This window comes from Euphorbia lathyris, chromosome 3, assembly GCF_963576675.1.
Source record: "Euphorbia lathyris chromosome 3, ddEupLath1.1, whole genome shotgun sequence".
NCBI lineage: Eukaryota > Viridiplantae > Streptophyta > Magnoliopsida > Malpighiales > Euphorbiaceae > Euphorbia > Euphorbia lathyris.
Window position 1 is genome coordinate 11,296,182 of NC_088912.1, and position 25,969 is coordinate 11,322,150.

A 25,969-nucleotide genomic window follows, 5' to 3' on the forward strand; every position below is an offset into this window, starting at 1 on the left:
TCCCAAACCTTTTACTACAACAAAAATACTTGAAATACAATTTATAAGATAGAAACCTTCTTAACGCATAATATAACAATCACGTGAATGCCATGTGACGGGCAAAAAAAAAGTAAAAGAAAATACAATTTTTGGTTGTCGCATAACAGTTTCAAGCAATTGCCTTACTCATAAGCAGTTTCAAGCATTGAATTAAGCAGATAAAAAAATATAATTTTAATTTTTTTCATGTATTTATCATGTCATATGTAAGAGTTCATCATTTCCAATGTAGTTATCACGTTTTCAGTGACTTTTTTCTGTCTGAAATAGTTGGAATGACTTTATTACAGTTACATCACACTACAACATATTCTAAAAGTCCAGGAATATGTGTATTCAAGAAGTAATCATCCCAATCAATACATTTCACATCAAAGTAAAATGTATCTATTTCTACCCTATTTTCTTTTGTCACCTGAAGTAATTTTTCTATGTTCGAATCTTCAAACCTGAAAAATTCAATATTTTTTTAATAAAAAAGCAAGCGTCAAATCATAGATAAAAAAAAAAAGTGTAAGTACAACATAAGAAACAAGGAATAAAACCCTACACAATTTTTTTTTCTCTGGTTTTCAGGAAACCGTCCAACTCCTTCCTCCATTTTCCTAGTTTCTTTTCATCTCTTTTCCCTCTTTTCTCAAAGCCCCATCATCTATCAAATACACAACTTTTCCTATTTTGTGAATCTACTTTCAAGAGGAAGAGAGAAGTTTATCTTCATTCTTCCTCCTTCCACCGGTTAGATTTACTGTATTTTTTTATTGTTTTTTTCTGTCTGTGTTTATATACTTCATCTGATCTTCTTATTCGTTTGAATTGTATCGGCTCTCCATTATTCTTTCGTTTATACCTTTTTCGAATTTAGCACGAGCGGAAGCGGTTTATCTTGTTCGTAGATCAATAGATCTACGTGGTTGCAACAAAAGAAAGGATTCACATCCGAATGTTCAGATCGGCTTAAATGATGATGACTGGTTTGCAGATGCTTTTCTATGGAATTGGAATTACTAGAAGTATATATTTTCTTGTTCTTTTATGTTTTTAATACCTTTTATGGTTATTTTTGCTCTTTGTAGTCGTTTTAGTGCCTTTATGGTTCTTGTAAGGTTTCATTCCTTGTGTTTTTCTTGTTGTACTTGCTTGTTCATCTATTAAAGATATAAGTGTTTCTATCAAAAAAAAAACCCTACACAATTACGGGATAAGGAATAAATTTGTCTTTAAAATTATTGGAAAAGATCAATTTATCGTAAAAAAAAAAACTCATTTTATTATATTAGGAGAAACTTTAGTTCAATTTTAAACTAATGATAGAAAATTTAATTCACCCCTTTCCAAGAAAAGTAACTAGCGAAGAAATTTTTCAAAAAGAGTAAAATTATGCTAGAATTTCTATCATGGAGACAAGATTGAGATGTGTTGTACGACAACCGAAAAATTGAGTCGTTTTGTACGACAAGGGCAAAAATTGAGCTTTCCCAATACTTTTATAGGCAAAATTAATGGGCCAGATTCCCGATCTCGTCAGTGACTCATCCCGATGGGAACGGGGAATCCTCGACAATAATCCCCATGGGACAGGGATGAGGTCCGGATGGGGAAGGTATCTTGCTCATGTTAACCCCTGATGAGGATTTCTAAATATCCTAAGTGATTTTTTGGATGATTTAAGTACATTTTAATTAGGTGACCAGTTGTTTCTAATTTTTAGTTTTTCGTCGTTTGAAATTTAATAATGATTGTTGATGATTAGTATTATTAGCTACTATTTCTTAAATTTTTTAACTTTACTGATTCTTTTTTTAAACATAACCGGTGATTCCCAACAGATAACAAGGAATGGAGAATGGATAATGAAGACAAGGTTTTTGTAACATCTGTAAACGGAAAATCGGGATCCCCGCGGGAAAGGGATAGAGACAAATCTATCCCGTCTAACTCGCGGAGACGGGCACCGAAAATCCCTAACTAGCCGAGGAACGGAGATAGAAAATGCATTTTCCACCCTACCCGTTTACATTTCTACTCTTATCCCGAACTAAAATATATATATAGAGATTAAAATATATAATTTTAAACAATTAAAGTAATTAATACCTTCCATGGACAAATAGGTACGGACTGTAAAGGTCCATTAATCGTATCACAAATTTGATCCTTTTATCCAAAGTGTTGTACATGCTTCCAAAATAACCGTAGAATATTGTGTTCGCCAATTTTAGACCCTGTATTGAAACAAGTATACTTTTTTATAGGCTTCGGTAAATAATTTATTAATCCGTATATTTTTATCTAACACACTCTTTAGTTTTTATATTTTAATAAATATATTATAAGGTTTTTAATTTTTAGTTTATTAAAGAATTTAGTCTTATAAATATTTGAATTATTCAACGGTTTAGTTCATTTATAAGGATTAAACTGTTGAATAGAACAAAAGTTAAGGGTCTTACAACATACTATTAAAACACATGGACTAAATAATGTGTAAGACGCCTAAAAAATGAGTTCTTATATTAAGCACCCGATCTTCCATATCATCATTTGGAGGACCCACAATTCACATTTAGACACTGTATTGTAACCCACTAAATAAATAAAATGAATAAGGTACCAAAATAAGCTTAAGGTTTTTGAAAAAGTACCAATATAGGCTCCATGTATAAAACAACACCAATGTAGGCTTAATGTTTAAAAGAGTACCAATTTAGGACTCGGTAACGAAATGTGACACATCATTCATATTACTCCGTCAAGTTCTGATTTCTCTCTCCATGTACAATTGACAGACTTAACAAAGTAATACAAATGATGTGTCACGTTTCATTATCAAGGCCTAAACTAGTACTCTTTTCTAAACGTTAAACCTATATTGGTGTTATTTTGTACATGAAGTCTAAATTGATACTTCCCCAAAAACCACAGGCCTATTTTGGTATCTTATTTGTAAATAAAATAGTGGGATCTCCTATGATATGTATGGGTTCATATTATTACATATTGCAAAATTATATAGAAGGTCCTCCATTTGACATGGGGAACCGGGTGCTTCTAATAACTTCTCCTAAAAACGACAATATTGCTTCACACTTATAAACAACTTATTAACGTTAAAGCTAGCTAATGCGGGATTTAATACGCCTTTCATGCCAGAAATGATTATCTAAAATGTCAAATTTGCAGGATTGAAGATTTGTAGATGACCCAATAACAGGCATCTAAACATTGATAGGTTAATTACAACTATAGTACCTAAACTTTTTTCCTTTTACACTTTGGTATCTAGATTTCATTTTTACACAAAACAATACACGAACTATGTGTGTCGCAGCTAGACTAATCGGTCGACACATCAGAAAAGTTTTTTCTTTGGGTTTCATTGACTATTTAGTAAATTGAAAAGTAATGTTTTAAAACACTCATTTGGAAAAATATTTGATAGTATATCGCCTAAGAAAGCTGGTACTTAAGTGAGACCGTTTGTGCCTCCACCAATGGCATGTGAATTTTTCTAGTGAAGTTACTTAAGATAAATTATTATTGGTGATTTTTCAATTTGAACTAAGATGATGATTGATGAAACATCATCGGGTTCCACATCGACAAAGACGTCTATTTTGTCAAGAATAGGCGTGTCCAATAGCAGAATTGTAGTGGAGAACTTTGATGGTATGGGTCACTTTGGCATTTGGCAAGGCAAATTTTTGGATGCGTTGTTTCAACAAGGTCTAGATGTTGCCATTGAAGAAGAGAAACCAGAAGACGTTGATGAGAAGGATTGGAAAATAATAAACTGTTTGGCATGTGGTATAATTTCGATCATGCCTTTCTAGAGAGCAGAAGTATGCATCTAGAAAGGAAACTTCTACAAGGGTTTTGTGGAAGGCATTAGAGGAAAAGTTCACGAGGAAGAGCAGTCAGAATAAGCTTCATATGCAGAAAAAATAGTTTAGATTCTCATATGTTCTGGGTACCACGATGAATGATCACATCATGAGTTTCAATAATCTTGTTGCTTATTTGATGAACTTGGACGTGACTTTTGGAGATGAAGATTTAGCATTAATGTTGTTAGGATCGCTTCTTGAGGAGTTTGAATTTCTTGAAACTGCTTTACTTTATACAAAGGCTCAAGTGTATCTTAGTGAAGTTTGTGCTACATTGTATAGCTACGAATTGAGAAAGAAAGATAAGAAAGAAAGTAATAGTGGTGCAACAAAAGTATTAGTCACGAGATGTCATTCCCATAAGAAGAGTAGAGGCAAGAATTAGAGATCGAAATCCAGAGTTAGCAAAGATGAATGTGCCTTTTTCCGAGAGAAAGGGCACTGGTAGAAAGATTGCCCGAATCTGATGAATAAATCTGGTAAAGAGAAGGCTATTGCAGATTCGAATGTTGCTGAGTATGATGATAACTTAGACTTTTCATTAGCAACCATAGAATAATCAAGTGGGTCGTAAGCATGGATTCTAGACATAGCTTGTAACCACCATATGTGTCCTAATCGGGACTGGTTTTTTAACTTCAAAGAAATAGATGGTGGAGTTCTTCCTACATCAAATGACTGTCCATATAAGACAGTTGGAATTGGTTCAATTCAGCCAAGGAATCATAATGGAGCAACTAGAACTTTGATAGATGTTAGATATGTGCTGAGCTTGACAAAAAATCTTATTTCTATGGGAGTCTTAAGCAAAAAGTGCTTCACTATTGTTATCAAAGAAGATTCTATGAAGGTCATCTCTGGTGTACTTGTGGCAATGAAGGAAGTTCAAAAGAGCAACGACTTGTACTATTATAATGGTAGTATAATTACTGGAGCAACACCAGTGGTTTTTAGCGATGCTAAAGAGCTAGAAGCAACCATATTGTGGCATATGCGGCTGGGGCATGCAGGTGAATATTCCTTGAAAGCTTTGGCGAGTCAAGGTTTGTTAAATGGAGTTCGAACCTGCAAGTTAGATCTTTGTCAGCATTGTATCAAGGGGAAACAGACGAGGGTGAAGTTTGGCACTACAATCCATAATACCAATGGTATTTTGGATTATGTTCACTTAGATGTATGGGGAACTTCCAAGACAATTTAGTTGGGAGGTGAATTCTATTATGTTACCTTTATTGATGACTTCTATAGAAAAGTGTGGGTGTACACTATGAAGTCGAAGGATGAAGCGTTTGGAGTTTTTCTCATGTGGAAAAATATGATGGAAACTCAAACATGAAGAAAGATCAAATGTCTTCGATCAGATAATGGTGGAGAGTACAAAAGTGAACCTTTTATTAAAGTCTGTAAAGATGAAGAAATTGTCTAACACTTCATAGTTAGAAATACACCACAGTAGAATGGGGTGGCAGAATGGATGAATCAAACTCTACTGGAGAAAGTTTGATGTATGTTGTCCAATGCTGGTTTGGGCAAACAGTTCTGGACTGAGGATGTAATATACGCTAGCCATCTCATTAATCAATTACAATCACCTGTTATCAACTGCAAGACACCTTTAGAGTTGTGGTATGGAAGACCAACTAAAGATTATAATTCCTTACGTGTGTTTGGTTCCAGTACATACTACCATGTTAAAGAATCGAAGTTGGATCCGAGAGCAAAAAAGGCGATATTTATGGGCATTTCCTCTAGAGTCAAATGATATTGTTTATGGTGCTTTGAGTCCAAGAAGATAATCTTTAGCATGGATGTTACCTTTGATGAATCCACCATATTGAAGAAGATAGCTGATAAGTAGACAAATGGTACTCCAAATCAGGTGGATGATACTTCCAAATAGGTGGAGTTTGAGGGAAGTAGAAAAATTAGTCCAGCAATGAAATTTGATACTCCTATAGTAGAAGGATTAGATGAAGAAGATAAGGTTCCAGCACAAGAATCTACATAGAAACAGATGCCAATTGCATTGAGAAAGCCATATAGAAACATAAAAAAAAGCATACTCGATATGAAGATATGATGGTTTGTGTATCTTCAGTTGAAGAAGTTCCTACCTCTTATTTTGGAGCTGTATAGAGTTCAGAAAATGAAAGATAGAGGAATGCTATGGATGAGGAGATGCAGTCCCTTGAAAAGAATCAGCCATGGAAGCTAGCAAGTCTGCTGAATGGAAAGAAGGAAATTGGATGTGAATGGGTATATGTAATGAAAGAATAATATCCTGACAAGTCTAGTGTTTGCTACAAGATAAGGTTGGTGGCTAAAGGCTACGCATAGAATGAGGGAATTGATTATAATAAAGTTTTTTCTCTAGTTATAAAACACACCTCCATTAGAATATTATTGGCATTGCTAGCGCAATTTGATTTGGAACTAGTTCATTGGATGTAAAGACTGCATTTTTACATATGGATTTGGAGGAGGAAATCTATATGACTCAGCCAGAGGGATACAAGGTTGTTGTTAAGGAAAATTTAGTGTCCAAGTTGAACAAATCGTTGTATGGATTGAATCAATCTCCAAGGCAGTGGTACAAGCGACTTGGTAAGTTCGTGATGGGGCAGAAGTACACTAGAAGCAAATACGATCACTATGTATATTTGTGCAAGGTACAAGATGGGTCATTTGTGTATCTTCTCTTTATGTTGATGATATGTTGATTGTGTCAAAGAATAAAGGAGATATTGAGAAATTAAAGGCTCAACTAAATCAGGAGTTTGAAATGAAAGATTTGGGTGAGGCTAAGAAGATTCTCGGTATGGAGATAAGCAGAGATAGTTTGGTTAGGGTTTCTTGGAAGATCGCCAAGGTGGGGATTGTAGAAAATTAGCTCTCTTTTAGGGATCCCACATTGGAAGTCAAGAGGGAAGAAGAGGAAAAGCAGATGTATATTTTGTTTGTTATCCCACATTGGAAAAACATAACTTAGTAAAGCTTTTCTAATATTATATATTGGGCTCTAGGCTTTAGTTCAAAACATCCCACAACTAGACTCCTTTAGTTCAAAAGCTTAATTGTTTTCTCTTCCTTTCTCTATTGTAATATTTGCTCGTTTGAAATATTATTCAGTAGTGTCCGGGGACGTAGGTAATATTGGATGAACCTTGTTAAGTTCTGGTGTTTTCTCTATTTGTTTTATACTTTAACTTTCAATTTGTTAGTCGTTTCTACAACAAGTTATAATTTAGGGTAAATTTCAAAAAAACCCTGTGGTTTCACCGATTTCCGAAAAAACCCTGTGATTTACTATTACAAAAAAAAGGACTGTGTTATACGCCATTACCCGAAAAACGGAAAATGGCTTAACATCGTTAAAAAGTTGACGTGGCACAAGGGTAAAATTTGAAAAATGATTTATATTTTTTTTATTTTTTTCTCTTTCTCCTCCTCCTCCTCCTCCTCCTCTCTTCTCTCCTTCTTCTTTTTTTTTCTTCTATTTTTTTTTTTAATTTCCAATACTCCGAAAATCTGGAAATTTTCAGATTTCTGGAATCGAAACTTAAAAAAAAAGAAAGAAAAAAAAGATGGAAGAAGAAGAAGAAGAAGGAAGAAGAAGAAGAAGAAGAAGAAGAAGAAGAAGAAGAAGAAGAAGAAGAAGAAGAAGAAGAAATAAAAAATAAAAAAAATCGTTTTTCCAATTTTACCCCTGTGCCACGTCAGCTCTTTAACGGTGTTAAGCCATTTTCCGTTTTTCGGATAACGGCGTATACCACAGCCCTTTTTTTGTAATAACAAACCACATGGGTTTTTTCGAAAATCGGCGAAACCATATGAGTTTTTTTGGAATTTACCCTATAATTTATCCATATTTTTAATGGTTAACCGATTGTAGTAGGTCAATAGATACTAATGTCCTATCATCTTAAGTTTAGGTATTTTTATGTGACAAAATGAAATCTAGGTACCAAAGTATAAAATTGGTAAAATTCAGATACTATGATTGTAATTTATCCGAACATTGAACTAGAGACTCTGATACCAACATCTAAAACAATTATGTTAAAAAAGTAATTTTAAAGATGAGTTGAAAAAATTACCGTGAAGAATGGCATGTAGTGGAATGACAAATATCTATTGAAGCTAGCCATGCTATTCAGTAGAGTAGGTTTGGAAAACTTGATTAGCTTTCCATCTTTCCCCATATATGGTTTGTTAGTGAAGTAATAATAAATATAGTCTCTAAGCTTAGAATTTGTAAGAGGATTTCTCGATGATGATCCCACATGATAAACTCCATTGATACAAGGTTTATTTGCATGAGCTACCATTGCTACTATTATCGTATTCACCACTATATCAGTTGGTATCTACAAAATAGTACAATTTTAAGCATTTAGTTATATATCTCTTTATTGATCGGGTTAGCCTAAACTTTATGGTCGTACTTCACAGGTGTACATCTATAACATTCAACCTAAATTCTAAATTATATAATAAAAAGGGAGAAAGATCTATAAAAAAAAACTTGGTTAGAAATGGAAAAGAAATGAGATTGCTGAATTACCACATCAATAATTGCTTCCAGATCAATAGCGAAGAATCTTAGTTTTCCCATACCAATGCCCACAGTGAATGCATCAATAGTTCTGCAATAATAATAATTATAATAATAATAATATATACCATGTATAATACTGGAAACAGATAAAAATTGATGAGAAGAGTTTTGAAGGCTTTTTTACTGAATTGGCACATTAAGAAAATTCGGTTATATAAAAAATAATTAATTATATGAATTCATTAATTTTAGTTAATTTCTATCATTTCTACGTTTATATATCAATTATTAATTTACAACTTAAATAGAAACAGTTTTATGAGATGATCAAAAGTTAATATCTTTCCATTGATTTTCCATCTATCCTTTCACCTTCTATGTGGCTTTAATTATCTCTCTCAACTCTCAAGATAAGAGTTTTATTCTGGCATGTTTTAAATGATTTCTCTTCTTGGCTTACATGTGAGTAAAATCTTTCCATATTCTGATTTTCTATTTAAGCATCTAACTAATTTTCTCCTCTTCTTTTTTTGTTACAACATATTTATTTATTTTACCTTAACTTGCATGATCATAATCGTTGATGTGAAAGGACTGCAAACTCAGTAAGGTTTTCATTTTGTTGTTCTTAGATTTTAAAATAAGAATTGATTTTTTAGTTATTAGTTCAATTTAATATTCTTGGTCACCAAATTTGTTTGGGTTTACATATACATAACAACTTCCTTAATTTTATTGATATTAGCTTTCGGTGAAACTTCATCACTCTATCATCAAGTGAGTGTTTCTTTTGTTTCATTATATAATAAATTTCTATGGTTTTGAATTTTTACATGCATGAGATTGAATGTTCTTACATTTCCTAGAACTTATAGTTTTTTTATCTTAATAATTTTGCATCTCCGTAATTATCTAAACTATTCAACCTTTTGGGTTGTCTTCGACTCATGGGTATAGAGTGGAGCCTAATAAAATATAATGAGATTTGTTTCAAGATAATTTGAGTATTTGGAAGTTTTTCAAATATTATGACACTTAATAGATCTTGCACTACTTCTGGTTTGTTTTTATTATGACTTTTATGTTTCTCTATAGAGTGAATAAAAGCTTTTACATTATTATGATTGATGATATATAGTAACTAATAATTTTGGTATATCATCCATTAGATTTTGACAACCTGTATTATAATTTGCATGAATATTGAGCACAACTCTATAAATTTAAAAGTTGACATATAGGTTGAAGGGATTGGCAAGTTCTCCCTCGGTCGGCTGATAAGTTCTCTCATAATAATTGTTATTTGCACGAGGAGGATTGACATGTTGCTGGAGAAATTTTTGACATTTGCAGAATGAGAGGTGAAATGATTTACATTCTATCTCAATAATCCATTACTAATACTTTCAAATGCACTAGAATGTAAATCAAGTTAAATTGAACACCAGATATTTGCAGCACGAATATGATCTACTATTAATACAAATCTATGATAATTGAGAAAATAATCAGATAAAAAAGTAAGAGAACAAAATGTAGTCTTTAAAATGATAAGATGGACACATTCAAATAATTAAATGAAACGGACTTTAAATTACTCATCCATCTTAAAATGAACTACTATATATATATTTTTTTTTTTTTGTAAACTGACAGTTTAATGTTTGTATCTCCTTTTTGTTAAAAATAATTCTCCTATAACTAATCAACTTACTGCATAAGTTAACTTTACTGTAATAACTACGATTTTGATTTTAAATGCTCTATAACTACGTCAACATTCTCAAGGTTTTTATTTTGATAATGATATAGTTTGTGTCAATCTCTACAATATAAAATTTATTTACAATTTTCATTATCATCTTGATAAATATTAAAAGAATAAAAGTTTAGGATTAGTTACTTTCTTACAAGAATAATATAAAACATAATATTATCACTAAAAAAACCTTGTTTAAAATAATTGATATAAAAAAAGATAAAAATATTAAGTTAACCATCGTAATGCACGAGTATGCAACTAATAATAATAATAATAATAATAATAATAATAATAATAATTTTAATCAATAAATTAAAAGAATTCGATGCTAAATTTAATAGTCTATGTCTATATTTTTATTCATTTTACATAATATTTTATATTATTTATGTGCTTTTGATATATCGTTTTTAAAGTGGTGAAAGTCTTAACCTAGTTGTTCAAACTCTACCTATAACTAGTAAAGTCATGATTCGAATCACATGAAATGAAGAGTAATTTTATTATTTAATGCAAGCGCAATTTCCTAAATAAAAAACATATCGTTTTTAAAAATTGCATTTATTTATACTAAAACAAAATTCTAATATTAACGAGAAATATTGTATATTTTTTCTTTTGAGAAATGCTTGTAATTTCATTAAATAAAATATGAAGAAGTTTTTTTTTTTTTTTGAAAGATTGGGACGCGATTAAGAGGTTAGACATCCCAACTAGGTTGGCACCCCTAACGCACTTAACCAACCCTGAATATTATTAATAAAAAAATGAAAATTACAAAAGGGGGAGAAAATTAAAGGAAACGAATATGAGCAACATTACAAAGGTCATCGAAAACATGAAATTGGCAAAAATAAGGCGCAGAGTGCCACCAGTGGAGCGCTGATGCAGATTTGCCAAAACAGGCAAGACGATCCGCAGCTTGATTACTTTCCCTGAAGATATGAGTGATTTTGCAGTTCATAGACGAACAACGTGATAAGCAGCTTAACCATTCTTGCTTAACCCTCCATGGAACCGCAGTAGATTTTTCACTGAGCAACTTAACCGCATATGCCGAGTCAGATTCAATCCACAAATTGTGCCAGCCTCTTTCCCAAGCAGCTTCAATAGCAAAGACGATCGCCATCAGCTCAGCCGTATGAGCATAAGAATCGGCAATGGGAAAGGCGAAACAGCCCATTACAAAACCTCTTCCGTTTCTGAAAATCCCCCCAGCGCCAGCGATGCCAGGAGCACCCTCAGCAGCCCCGTCGGTGTTAACCTTAATCCAGCCTGTCGGGGGCGGACACCAGCGCATCGTAATGAAGTCCGGTTCCGGAGGTGGCCTGACCCGAGACGTTGAAGAGGAGGTCCATTTAGGCTCATGGAAGAGGAAGAACAGACGGTTCAGAAGAACTTGGATTGAAGGGAGTTCGTTTTCAAACACAGCCAGGTTCCTGATATGCCAAATATACCAAACCGTAGTAACCGTCGCCAAGTTCCACAAGCGGCGTTTCTTCGATCGGAAGCCAACCGCTCTTATAACGCTAAATAAAGCCTCAAAAGTAGTCACAAAGCAGAGAGTAACCGCAAAGTTATTAAAGACCATCGCCCAAAGACGTCTCACAATCCAACACGTAACAAAAAGATGATCCAAAGTCTCGATATTGCAATTACACAAGGCACATCTCGAAGCAAGAGAGAAGCCGCGTACCTGAAGATTAACCTGAACTGAAATTTTCCCATGAATTACCAGCCAGCAGGCAAACGAACGTCGGGGAGGGACAAATGCATTCCAGATAAAGCGATTCCAGGGAACCGCCGGCGAAACAGAGCAGAGCGAGCTGTACAGGGATTTTGTCGTAAGTTCTCCTGACATGGAATGTTTCCAAATGCAGGTGTCGGTTCCATCCCGATTACCTTGAACCCGAAGAATACGAGTCTGGACTTGTTCGGGAAGCTGATCCAAGTTATTCCACGAGTTATCCAACCTGTAATTTCGCACTGGCTCAAAAAGTGTGCGCTGATTTTTAGGTGGAATGCCAATCTGATCAGCGACAGACGGGGATATCCACGAGTCGGTCCAGAAATTTAGCCGGAAGTTGTCTCCGAACCACCACACAATGTCCTCTCTAACTTGTTCATATACCCTCCTCATGGAACACCAGACCGACGAGTTTGAGATGTATGGATTTGGTAAGCCCGAATGCGTGTGAAAGTGAGTAATCAGAAGCTTAGGGATGAAGCCGTCGCCCTTTAAAATATGAAGAAGTACAACAAGCAAAATGTAAGGAATAAAACCTCACATGATTACAAACTAAAACAAATACAATATCCACGAAGGGATAGAAATGACTACAAAGAGTAAAAAGAGCCTATAAAAGGCACAAAAAACACAAAATAGCAATATATTTCTCCGTAATCCAAATCTGTAGAAAGACATCTGCAATCCAAACTTCATCCTTTAGATAATTCCGAACATTCGGATCTGAGTCCTTTTTTTGTATAGTTTAAATATTGTATAATTAAACTATAATAATTTAGAAGAAGAGTATTTAATATGAAAAATAGAGTTATATGAGAAAAAAACAATCAGTTGTCACAATTTTTTTTCCTATTACTTATTTCTCACTCAATTTATGACATGTTATATAGTTAGTACCTGTTTGGTTCCATTTTACGAAACTACTTTTTATCTTTTATTTTAAAGAAGTAATAAAAAGTGTTTGATAAAAATTTCGAAACAACTATTTTTAGCAGAAAAATCAACTGACATCTACTACTTATCAGCAACAGCAAATACAAACATGTGAACTATACGGGCACTTACTCTACTTTAACCCCCATTAACTTTGGCAATTAACTCTAACTCTCAACCCTATTAACGTGTATTAAAGTAGAATAATTATAACATATGTCATCAATTGAACGGAAAACAAATAAAGATATTGAGAATTAGTGACATGTGATTTTCTTTTAATAAATTGGTTAAAAAAAGAGTTACTTACCGTAGACTTTCAGTCCAGCCTGGAAACGGTTCTTTGTAAGTACTAGAAACAATGGTTGGACGAATGATAATGACGAGCAGATTGTCTTTCAATTGTTGAATAATCATTTCTCCCATAGCTTTAGTAAATACATAAGTGTTTGGCCATCCATATTTCTTGGCCCTATTAATAATTAAAAATTTATACATAAATTTTTTACTCTTATCATTATTTACTTCGTAACCCAAAAAATAATATGAATACTTATAACTATTATTATATCATTTTATTTTTTTACACGTTATAATGTTCATATGGACTTTAATGACCAAATAAATTTTGTGATTCACCATTAGATTTAGGCTTATTAGAATCTTAGGATGCAGATTCTAGATCTAACGGTGAATAATCAAATACTACATGGTTATTAAGGTCCATGTGATCAAAATTGTATGCAAAACAAACATATTCATAGGTTTGGGTGCTTCTTCGACTCATCCAAACCACATCCAATGGTCTGAATAAATAGAGGAAGATAATATTAAATCTTAACTTAGACAATGTATTTAGATTGCCCTGAGATTTTTTTTTATTGCGATGGGCTAGCCTGACCCGAGAGTTTTTTTTTTATTGTGACGGGCTAGCCTAACCTATATATATATATATATATATAATTTTAAAATTAAAATTTTTAGGTAAAAAATATTTATAGTCATCTTCAATATAATTTTTGCAATTATTACAAATATATATATTAGAGCTTGGATTATTTAGGTTGAGTTTGGAATTGGATTTTTAAGTATGAGTTGACCCAAGCCCGAGCTTATCCAAATTAATACCGGGTTGGACCGTCTTGGAATCTCCCATATATTTATATGCCATTTTTAATACAGGTATGTTGTGCAGAATTAATGAAAGATAAAATAATAAACAATCGAAAAACACAGATTTACGTGGTTCACCAACGTTGTGTTGGCTAGTCCACGGGCAGAAGGAGAATAGTATTATTAGGAGGCGAAAATCAGATTACAATATGATTAGGTTTACATAATGGGTATTTATAATACCCAATCTAACCTAATCCCACTAGGAACCCATGATCCTAATTCCACTAGGAACCCACGATCTCAATCCAACTAGGAACCCATGATCCCAATTCCACTAGGAATCCATGATCCTAATCCAACTAGGAATCCGAAACCCAATACTACTCCGAATAGGAACTAATTCAAGGCATTACGACAAATCTCCACCTTGACTTGAATCCTCCTGAAAACATATGCACCCATGATAGTGCCAAATGAACAGACTTCTCCCTCTACCTCAGAGTTGCCCATAGGCAACTAGTAATCTCTGATGTTTAGCAAGTCCAAACAGTGTTGAAACTTGCTCTGTGGAACGGGCTTGGTAAACATGTCGGCTGAATTGTCAGTAGTGCCTACCTTCTTCACCTTGACCCTCTTCTCACTTCTCAGAAAATGATACCTCACATCTATATGCTTGGTCCTCTCACGATGAACCTGATCCTTGGCTAAACAGATTGCACTCAAGCTGTCACAATACACTGTAGCCTGATCATGATGTAGACCAAGATCACTAACCAGTCCTTTAAGCCAAATCCCCTCCTTAGCAGCTTCAGTCAGTGCTATATACTCTGCTTCTGTAGTAGACAAAGTCACTATAGGCTGCAAAGTAGCTTTCCAACTGACAACTGAACCGCCAAGAGTGAAAACATAACCAGTCATAGATCTTCTACTGTCAACATCTCCAGCATAATCAGAGTCTGAAAAACCTGTCACCAAACACTCTGTATCACCTCCATAAATGAGACCAACGTCAGATGTACCTTTTAGGTACCAAATGATCCTCTTCACAGCTTGCCAATGCTCCTTACCAGGTTCATCCATAAACCTGCTAACAACACTAACAGACTGTGTAAGATCAGGTCTAGTGCAGACCATTGCATACATCAAGCTTCCTACTGCACTAGTATAGGGAACTCGAGACATGTACTCCTTCTCTTTAGCAGACTTAGGTGCAAAAGCAATAGACAGATGTGCACTTGCAGCACTAGGAGTATCTATGGGCTTTGTTGTAGACATGCCAAATCTTGACAAGATCTTCTGAATATAGCCCTTCTGTGATAGAAAAAGTTTCCTTTTGCTTCTGTCCCTGTAAATCTCTATTCCCAGAATTTTCCGAGCTGCACCCAAATCCTTCATCTCGAACTCTGCGCTGAGAAGACCCTTCAACTTCTGAATGTCGTGCTTCTTCCTTGTAGCTATCAACATGTCATCTACATATAACACCAGATAGATAAAGGACCCATCTTCTAGTTTATTGTAATAGACACAACAATCATATGGGCTCCTGGTGTAGCCCAGCTGCATCATGTAGCTGTCAAACCTCTTATACCACTGCCTGGGAGACTGCTTAAGTCCATACAAGGACTTCTTCAACTTGAAAACATAATTCTCCTTTCCAGGAATTTGGAAACCATCTGGTAGGGTCATGTAGATCTCTTCCTCCAAATCTCCATGCAGAAAGGTTGTCTTTACATCAAGTTGCTCAAGCTCCAAATCCTGATGTAGAACTATAGCTAGCAACACTCTAATAGAGGTGTGTCTGACTACTGGTGAGAATATCTCATTATAATCCACTCCCTCTCTTTGATTGAAACCTCTAGCAACAACTCTAGCCTTATACTTGACTCCCTTTGCAGGTGATATCCCTTCCTTCATCTTGAGAACCCACTTGCAAGTAATAATTTTTCTCCCTGGAGGTGGTATGACTAAATCCCATGTTTGATTCTTATGAAGGGACTCCATCTCATCTCCCATAGCAGCAAGCCATTTCTCAGAATCGGCGCCTGAAACAGCTTCCTGGTAAGTTGATGGTTCATGAGTGTCCACCTCTTCAGCAACCTGTAATGCATAGCCCACCATGTCCGCATACCTCTTAGGTGGCCTAACTCCAACCCTCCTTGATCGATCTTGAGCTAAGCTACGATGTGTAGCTTCAGATGGTTGAGAAACTGATGGTGTAGATTCTGGTAGCTCTATTTATGCTTCTAACTCTTGTTCCTTCAAGCCACTCTCACTCTGTATGACCTGAAACTCGGCCTGTTTATCAATGCTATCAGTTTCTGTTGCAGTTGTAGTCTTCACAATGGGTCTAAGCACAGATTTTTCGTCAAAGACTGCATTTCTGCTCAAAATGACCCTTTTCTCTGATGGAGGCCAGATCCTGAAGCCTTTAACTCCATCTCCATAGACTACGAACACTCCCTTCTTGGCTCTAGCTTACCCTCATTAACATGATAGTAAACTGTGCACCTAAAAGCTTTCAAATTTGAGTAATCAGCAACCTTTCTTGACCACATTTCTATAGGCGTCTTGAGTTGTATGCCGGTGTGTGGTCCGCGGTTAATCAGATAACATGTTGTGTTCACCGCTTCAGCCTAGAATCTTCTATCTAATCCAGCTTTAGAGAGCATGCACCTCACCCTCTCCAGTAATGTCTGGTTCATTCATTCAGCTACACCATTCTGTTGCGGTGTATTCCTGACAGTGTGATGCCAAGCAATCCCTTCATCCTTACAGAACTGATCAAACTCAGACGAGCAGAATTCCAGACCATTATCAGTTCGCAGCCTCTTTATCTTCTTTTCTATTTGGTTTTCCACCAATGCTTTCCACTGCTTGAAATTCTTGAAAGCTTCACTTTTATTCTTCATCATGATGACCCAAGTCATCCTTGAATAATCATCAATCAGAGACACAAAATATATGTGACCTCCCAAAGACTCAACTCGAGATGGACCCCAACAATCAGAGTGGATGTAATCAAGTGTGTCTTTTGTTATGTGAATAGCTTTGGGAAACTTGCTGCGATGTAGTTTCCCAAAGACACAGTGTTAACAAAGCTCCAGACTCTTGACCTTATAACCATCAAGAAGATCATCCTTTGATAGAATCTGCATCCCTCTTTCGCCCATATGACCAAGTCTCATATGCCATATCTTTTTCATATCCGCCTAGTCAATCTCTGACGATGCAGCATTAGCTGAACCTGTAACAGTGGAACCTTGCAGGAAATACAAAGTACCATGCTTCACACCTTTCAGAATCATATAAGAACCTTTACAGACATGTAGAACTCCATCTTTTCCTAACCAGCTGAGACCCATGATGTCTAACAGACTCAGAGATATCAGATTCTTCGTCATCAATGGAACATGCCTGACTTCGTTCAACGTGCAGAACTTACCATCATGTGTCCTCAACTTGATCGAGCCTATTCCAACTGCTTTGCAGACATGACTATTAGCCATTGAAATGCTACCTCCATCTACCTGCTTATAAGTTGAAAACCACTCTCTCCTTAGACAAATATGATAAGATGCTCCTGAATCAAGAACCCACACATCAGAGTGATGAGTGTGTCCATCAGCAACTAGAGCAATATTGTTTTCAGAGCTGCTGTCGCCATCTGCTACAGCAGCAGAACCAGGTTGATTTTCTGATTTCTTCTTCTTCTTTGGACAATCAGTTTTCCAATGTCCTTTCTCCTTACAGTAATTACAGGTGTCGTCTGGCTTGGGACCCTTTGAGAACGGCTTCTTAGACTTCTTCTTTCCACCGTTTCCCTTTCCCTTACTGTCGCTGGCAAACAGTCCAGAGGCCTGATTATCTGCACCTGCATTGCTCGCCTTATGGCGCAACTCTCTACTATGAAGAGATGACCTAACTTCTTCTAGGGTCACAGAGTCTTTACCAACAATAAATGATTGAACAAAATTCTCATATAAAAGCGGTAAAGACACCAACAGAATCAAAGCAGCATCTTCATCTTCAATTTTCACATCAATATTACGTAATTCTAGTAATAAAGTGTTCAATTGATCTAAATGATCCATGAGTTGCGTACCTTCTAGCATTCGCATGCCAAATAGACGTTGTTTCAGAAGAAGTTTGTTCGTTAGAGATTTCGTCATGTATAAGCTCTCTAACTTCATCCACAGACCGGCAGCAGTCTCTTCGTCTGAGACCTCAGTGATGACGTCATTTGGAGGCACAACATAATTGTCGAATGTGCCTTTTCTTCTAGAATCGCCATCTTAGCAGTGACTTCTCCCATTGCCTTCTTCAACGGCGTCCACAGACCTTGTTGTTTTAACAAAGCCCGCATCTTGATCTGCCATAGACTGAAACTATTTCTCCCAGTAAATTTTTCGATTTTTACGTTCATCGCAGACATCTTTCTCTCCAGAAAACAAAACCCCGATCGGAAACCGAAAGCTCTGATACCAGTTTGTTGTGCAGAATTAATGAAAGATAAAATAATAAACAATCGAAAAATAAAAATTTACGTGGTTCACCAACGTTGTGTTGGCTAGTCCACGGGCAGAAGGAGAATAGTATTATTAGGAGGCGAAAATCAGATTACAATGATTAGGTTTACATAATGGGTATTTATAAAACCCAATCTAACCTAATCCCACTAGGAACCCATGATCCCAATCCAACTAGGAACCCATGATCCCAATTCCACTAGGAACCCATCATCCTAATCCAACTAGGAATCTGAAACCCAATACTACTCTGAATAGGAACTAATTCAAGGCATTATGACAAGGTAGTAAGATTACACATGACCTGTGAATACAACATGAACCCAACACAAAATAAATAGACTTATGGTTGGTTTTAGGTCAGTTAGGGTTATTTTGATAATTCGAAATTAAAATGAATATTTTAAAGTATTACTAAATGCTCTCGTACTTTTAGATATCATCTTTATAATAAAAGTTGTGATATTATGTAACCTACGAATACGATACAAACTTGATTGGATTGAATTGATTACATCGTAATTTTTTGGGTCGAGTTAGATTTACCTATTAAACACTAATCCCGAGAGTTGGTACGGCCCAAATACGACCCATTTACACAAATTTACATCCCTAAAATTAAAGGAAATCAAATCATTTTGGCATATTTTTTTCCTAATACCTTTACCTTTGTATTCCCAAGTCCTTCATAGCATCTTTAATCTTTACTTCACTAACTCTTTGAGTCCTTAGTTCGTCAATTTTTTTTATCAATTAGGTCCTTTTCTTCGTTAATATCTTGTCCAAAAATGCCATTACATGTCTCATTCAAGTGGAAAGGAATTTCTTGAATCAACCCTAGACGTATGCTGAAACACATGGATATCAATTATTAAAAGGATAATGTAGGGTTATTGGGAAGCGCAGATTTATCTTCTACACATAAAATAGTACAATTTTAAATTTAACGTTTATAAAATAGTACAATTTTAAGTTTCATTAAAGGAAAATGAGATGTTAATTCTACACTAGTTTCAAATCAGATAGAACAGTTGAGATGTTATCACATCAATATAAATGTTGATGTGGTAGCATCTGAACAGTGCCGGACCAGTCTCATCCGAGACCATAGTAGAAAATTTATTGATAAGGGAATTAATAAATATTATGTTCCCTGCAGGAGATGTCTTCTGATCAACACGAAGAATATTTAAAAAACAATCTTCATAGAATGGAGATATAGAATTTTTTTATTACCAAATTAGATCGAGAATAGGAATGGAGAATGTCCTCTCTATCTCACAAAGATCTTAATCTCCATAGTTATAAACATCTTCAAATTTATTAATGAAGTTATAGCCTAGTGGTTAAGAATATCTATGATTGTGGAGGTCATGGATACGAATTATATGAGATGAGGTGAAGATTTTTCTTTGTTATTTAATGTAAGCACACTTGTGCATATATATATATATATATAATTAAAAGATTGAATATATAGTGTATATAATAGCGGAAGCATAAAGAATTTCGAAGAAGTGTTTTAGAGCTTTTTTGGATGGGTTGACACCCTAAGAGCAAAGAGAATAAATGAATTAATGAGTTTTAATTATCTCTATATCATAAGTATTATATTAACACATTATTTATTGTCAATTACTAGGTCATTAATTAAAGTAATGAAAGAAAGTAAGAGTTACACGAAGATGAAAAAACATAAAGCAAAGGAAATCCAAAAGTCACAAATAAACCTATATATAAAGCGTGATATAGATAGTATTCCATCATATATTCATTGGCCACCGAAAATCAAAGTCCTAATCAACCTTTAATTTTGATTATTTATTAGTTTTGTTCTTTATACTCTTATAATATAATCGTATTACTTCATATAATATATGCTTATATTTTTGTTCTTACTTTATAAAGAGATTCAGATTTATTTATGGATAAACTATATTAATTTCATTTTCTTCAAGAATCGGGAGAATTTAGACTTTGATATCTTCAATTGAAGAAATCTAATGGAAATAAAGATGCATGGACAATTGAAATCGGGAAAAACAAAGGTGTAAAAAATTAGAGGAAATCATTATGTTTCTAAAGGTAATTTTTCTATTTTTTTCATATGGGGTAGTTATTTTGTTCTCAATTGTATTGTTTCACACATCTCGCTACCTTATCTATGTTTTCTTTTTTATTTGTCTCTTTTTTCAAAATGATTAAAATAAAGATTTTCTATATTTGCATTCTTTTTTAGTATAGGTTGCTAGATGTAATCGTTTCGATTAATAACTCTAACTAAAATTTGGATTTTCGGTTTTATATGAACTCGATTGTTAGATTTAATTAGAGTTAGATTAATTTTCCAAATTTAGAAGTACACTAATTTGTTTTAATTTGGATTTATCTAACTCATATGGATTGATTTTTTTTATTTTTATACATTTTGGTACGAATAGATATAAAGTTTCACACAATAGTTGTTCATTGAAGTTGGAGACATATTAAAAAAAATAATTAAAGAGGTATTGAAACATTCTATTTACAATGAAGATGATTTCAATTATAAATTATGTTTTGACATGATTACCATTCTAAGTTTCATTCTCATTTTTTAAGTAATGGATTTTACATTATTTTATTATCAAGAAGTTAAGTTTTTTTGTCCAATCATTTAGACAGAGAGATTGTAAGCGTCCAATACACTTGATAAGATGTTTATTCTTGAAGCAATTTAGATTATGTTAGATATGAACTCAAAATGAAGGTAAATAAAAATAAATTTTGATACTCAAAATCTTAAAATGTGCATTAATTATGGGATATTGAGATATTTGTTTTTGCAACACTGGAGTTGTTTTTGCAATACTGGCTTTTATAGTTATTAACCATTCTAGTATGGTTTGTCAAAATTATTAGTATTTCAAAAGTTTTTATTAGTCATCTTTATGTAAGAAATTTTTTTATGATTACCAATATATCAAGTTGATATTTTTTGAAAAAGAACAAAAATACATTTCTAAGTTAGTAAATTAGTGGTTTAATAATTAATGTTTTACAATAGTTTTATGTGTATCATAAATGATAATAAGTTAAATTGTAACATCTTCATATATTCACTTCTATCTTCAATTCTTAAAATTTATTAATTGTAGTTTTCATTTATTTCACTAAAAAAAATTTAATTGGATCGTCATATCCCTTTCGCTTATTGTCTCTTGATATAATTTTTTAAGTAGGTTAATATTATTATGTGTGTGATATAGAGATATGTCCTATACAGTCTTATACTACTTTTAGAATTAAATTGTAATCATTCGTTTTTTTATTCATGTATTTTATAATTCTCCTAATAAAAATTATAATTGTTGTTAATTTGATCTTTGGTCTTGCCTGACTGTGGCTGCATTCTTGTTCAGTTGACATACAGCTAATTCAAGCATATTTATATTATGAAAAATATATTCATAATAGTATTCATTTAAATAAATAAACGTGATGCGTGTTATAAATATTTTAAATTAAAAATATGAGTATTTTATTGTTATAAATATATTTATATTATTACCTATTTATTTATTGTTTGATGTGTACTTTTTATTTTTTATATATTATATATATTGAAAATAGTATCAAAAAATAATAACATTTTTCTATAATAATCCAGAATTTGTTATTTAGAAACTAATAATAAAAATTATAATATATTATATTTCATCTGTTTCATATTACATACTTTTCTAGAATTTTTTTATGTTTCATAATATATGTCATTTTGATATGATCAATACACGTTAAGTCACATTCTTTCTTTTTTATAAAAAAAAAGGCAAAAAACATAATTAAGCCCCTGAACTTTGACTGTTTCAAGGATTAAGCTCGTGATCATTTATTTTTCCATATTGAGCCCTTGATCATTGATTCTATTATGCATTAGGCCCTTATTTAGCTTTTTCGTCGAGTTTGGACTGCATACATCGCTTGTTGACATGGACAAATAAAAATAAGAATTCCTTAACTAGGAGAAATAAAAATTAAAAACTAAAATGAAATTATAGAAATTAATTTCCAGTATATTCTTCCAAACTCGATTTTCTCCTCTCACATTTTGTGATTTTCAACATTAGAACCGCCAAATCGATCTTCTCATCTCCTAAACTCGACGGAAAAGTTAAATAAGGGACAAATCCATAATAAAATCAATGATCAAGGGCTCAATGTGGAAAAATAATTGATCAGGGGCTTGATCCTTAAAACATGTAAAGTTTAAGGGCTTAATTATGCTTTTTTGCCTTAAAAAAGTCACATTCTTTCGGCTATAAAATGTGGGTTTATGGATATTAATTAGAATAATGGACATATTATAAAATAAATAAATAGTGGAATCAATAAATAAGAGGAGTGAAAAGCTGGATAGGGGTTTCGCTTCAGTTGAGTGGTTGAACCGTTTTGTTAATTATCACTTTCATTCCTGCATGTCTGGATACTCAGATCATCTTCCCATTGCACTTTACTTTGAGAGGGTGAAGGTAAGAAGCAGAGTTAAAAGATTTTTATTTGAACAAAACTGGCTAAAGGAGCAGGATTTTAAGAACCTAGTGATCAGAAAATGGAAGGGGCAAGGGTCCAGACCTGTTTCTGAAAAATTGAAGGATTGTGCACAGAGTATGGATGAGTGGGGGAAGGGTTTCAATGTGCGTTTCAAGAGCCAGATCAGAAAATGGAGAAACCAAATGGAGAGAATGCATGGTAAAAGAGACAGGAATTCAATTGCGCATTTTTTCTTTGCCAAGAGAAAACTTAATGATACCCTGGAGGCAGAAGAGACTTATTGGAAGCAGAGGGCTAAGGCTTTCTGGTTGAAAGAGGGTGACAGAAATACTCAGTTTTTCCATGCTAGTGTTAAAGCAAGGAGGCAACAGAATTCTATTGTATCACTTGTTGAGGAGGGAGGGGGTGAGATTGATAATCAAGGAGAAATGGTGGGGTTAGTGTAGCAATATTTCCAGTCTGTCTTTTCAGCATCAGGTACAATTGAGTCTGAAACGGTTCAGATTATTGACGCTCTAATTGATCCTGCAACAAATGAGTTTCTCACGGCTCCTTTTGAAGTGGAGGAGTTTAAACAAGCCCTGTTTTCTATGAGCCCGAATAAATCTCCTGGTCCTGATGGGCTTAATCCGGGATTTTTTCAAGCTTTTTGGGATACAATTGGCTCAGAGGTGGGTGCGGCTTGTGCAAAATGGCTCAAAGAAGGGGAATTTCCAACAGGGATCAATGATACTACAATTGTTCTCATCCCAAAGATTGACAATCCCAGAATGTTGAAGGATTTTCGCCCAATTTGTCTTTGCAATGTGCTATGCAAAATAATTGCCAAAGCCCTTGCCAATCGGTTGAAGGAAGTCCTCCCTCATATAATTGGTGAAACTCAATCTGCGTTTGCCCCTGGAAGATCTATAATTGACAATGTGCAAGTCGCCTTTGAAAGCATACACTTTATGAAAAGGTTAAATAGAGGAAAGAATGGTCAGGTGGCTCTCAAGATTGACATTAGTAAAGCTTATGACAGGGTGGATTGGGCTTTTTTGAAATAAGTAATGATTCGCATGGGATTTCATGCGACCTGGATTAACTGGATGATGATGTGCATCACAACAGTGAAGTATAGGGTGGCAGTAAATGGGGAATGCACTGACCAGATTGTTCCTGGTAGAGGGCTTAGACAAGGAGACCCATTATCTCCATACTTGTTTATCCTTTGTGCTGAAGTGTTATCCAAAATTTTAAGGAAGGCCGAAGGAGAGGGTCTGATTTCAGGTTGTCGTATTTGTCGCAGGGCACCGGCAGTTACACACTTATTCTTTGCTGATGATAGCTTTTTGTTTTTCGGAGCAACGGTAACTGAAGCCAGAAAGGTGATGAGTATTCTAGCGGCATATGAGGTTGCTTAGGGACAGGCTGTGAATATGAACAAATCTGGCATATTTTATAGTGCAAACGTGACAGTTGAAGTGAAAATTGAGCTTCAAGGAATTTTGGGAGTCAGACTACCTTTAGACATAGGGCGCTATTTAGGGTTACCTTCACTAATTGGGCGGTCTAAGCGTCGAATTTTCACGTTCCTGGTTGATAGGCTGAGGAAGAGATTTGGGGCGTGGGGTCTCAAGTTCTTATCCCAGGCTGCGAAGGAGGTACTTCTTAAATCAGTGGCTCAGGCTCTACCTACATTCTGTATGAGTACGTTTCTTTTACCCTTATCTATTTGTGATGACCTGCAGAAATTAATGAATTCATTTTGGTGGGGTATGAAACCCAAGGGAAAAAGAAAAATACATTGGTTTGACTGGGGAAAGTTATGCATGTCAAAAGAGGCAGGGGGGATGGGGTTTAAAGATTTACACATGTTTAATTTGGCAATGCTGGGTAAGCAGGGATGGAAGCTAGTGAATTTCCCAAATACTATAGTAAGCAGAATGTTTAAAGCAAAATATTTTCCGAGAGAGGACTTACTTTTCTCTAAATTAGGCAATAATCCTAGTATGGTTTGGAGAAGTATTTGGGAAGGTCTTAGCATATTGAGAAAAGGGATTAGATGGAGAGTGGGAAATGGTAGATCTATTAGAGTATGGGAAGATCCGTGGGTTCCTAATCTGGTTGATTTTGGTATAAATTCCTTTATGGTCCCTGGAATGGAGAATTTGAAAGTTGCTGATTTGTTGCTTGAGAATGGTAAAGGATGGGATATGGACAGGTTACATGGGTGCTTTAGCGAAGAAGAGGTGTGTGCCATTAGTGATATTATATTACCTTTTAATGTAGGGGAGGATAGGAGAATCTGGCACTGGTCAAAAAATGGTTATTATAATGTCCGATCGGGTTACATTGCGGGTGTGGGAGCTGAAGAGGAGAGTATGAGTCAGGAAGGATGGAGAAGACTTTGGAAGTTGGCAATCCCCCCAAAATTAATACACTTTATATGGCGTATCTGCTCGGGATGCCTTCCAACTCGAGCTCGGCTGGCCCAGAGAAGAGTTCCCATCTCTATTGAATGCCCAGTGTGTGTCGAACAGGATGAAACAGATAACCATTTATTTGTTGATTGTTGCTTTGCAGGTGATATTTGGCAAGTTGCTGGATTACCAGTGCCACAAGTTGTTGGTTCAAACTTTCCGGATTGGCTATTACATGCGCTGTGTGGTCCTAACCAGGAGATCATAACCCGGATTTGCTGTGCACTAAAGACTATTTGGGATCACAGGAATAGGGTACTGTGGCACATGACTTGGTGGCCAGTTGATACTAGCTGGCGGTTATCGGTGGACGAGGTACAAGAGTGGAGGGCCTATCAACAAGGGCCACTACCAAGAGCAGACCAGCATACGGACCAACAAACCAGTAATGTTTCTAACACAC

At 34.6% G+C, this 25,969-nt stretch overlaps 1 pseudogene; it reads right to left on the minus strand.

The window, feature by feature from the left end:
- Window positions 1-337: 337 nt before the first annotated feature.
- LOC136222527 (fatty acyl-CoA reductase 3-like) overlaps window positions 338-25,969 on the minus strand; it is a 64,453-nt pseudogene continuing 38,821 nt past the window's right edge.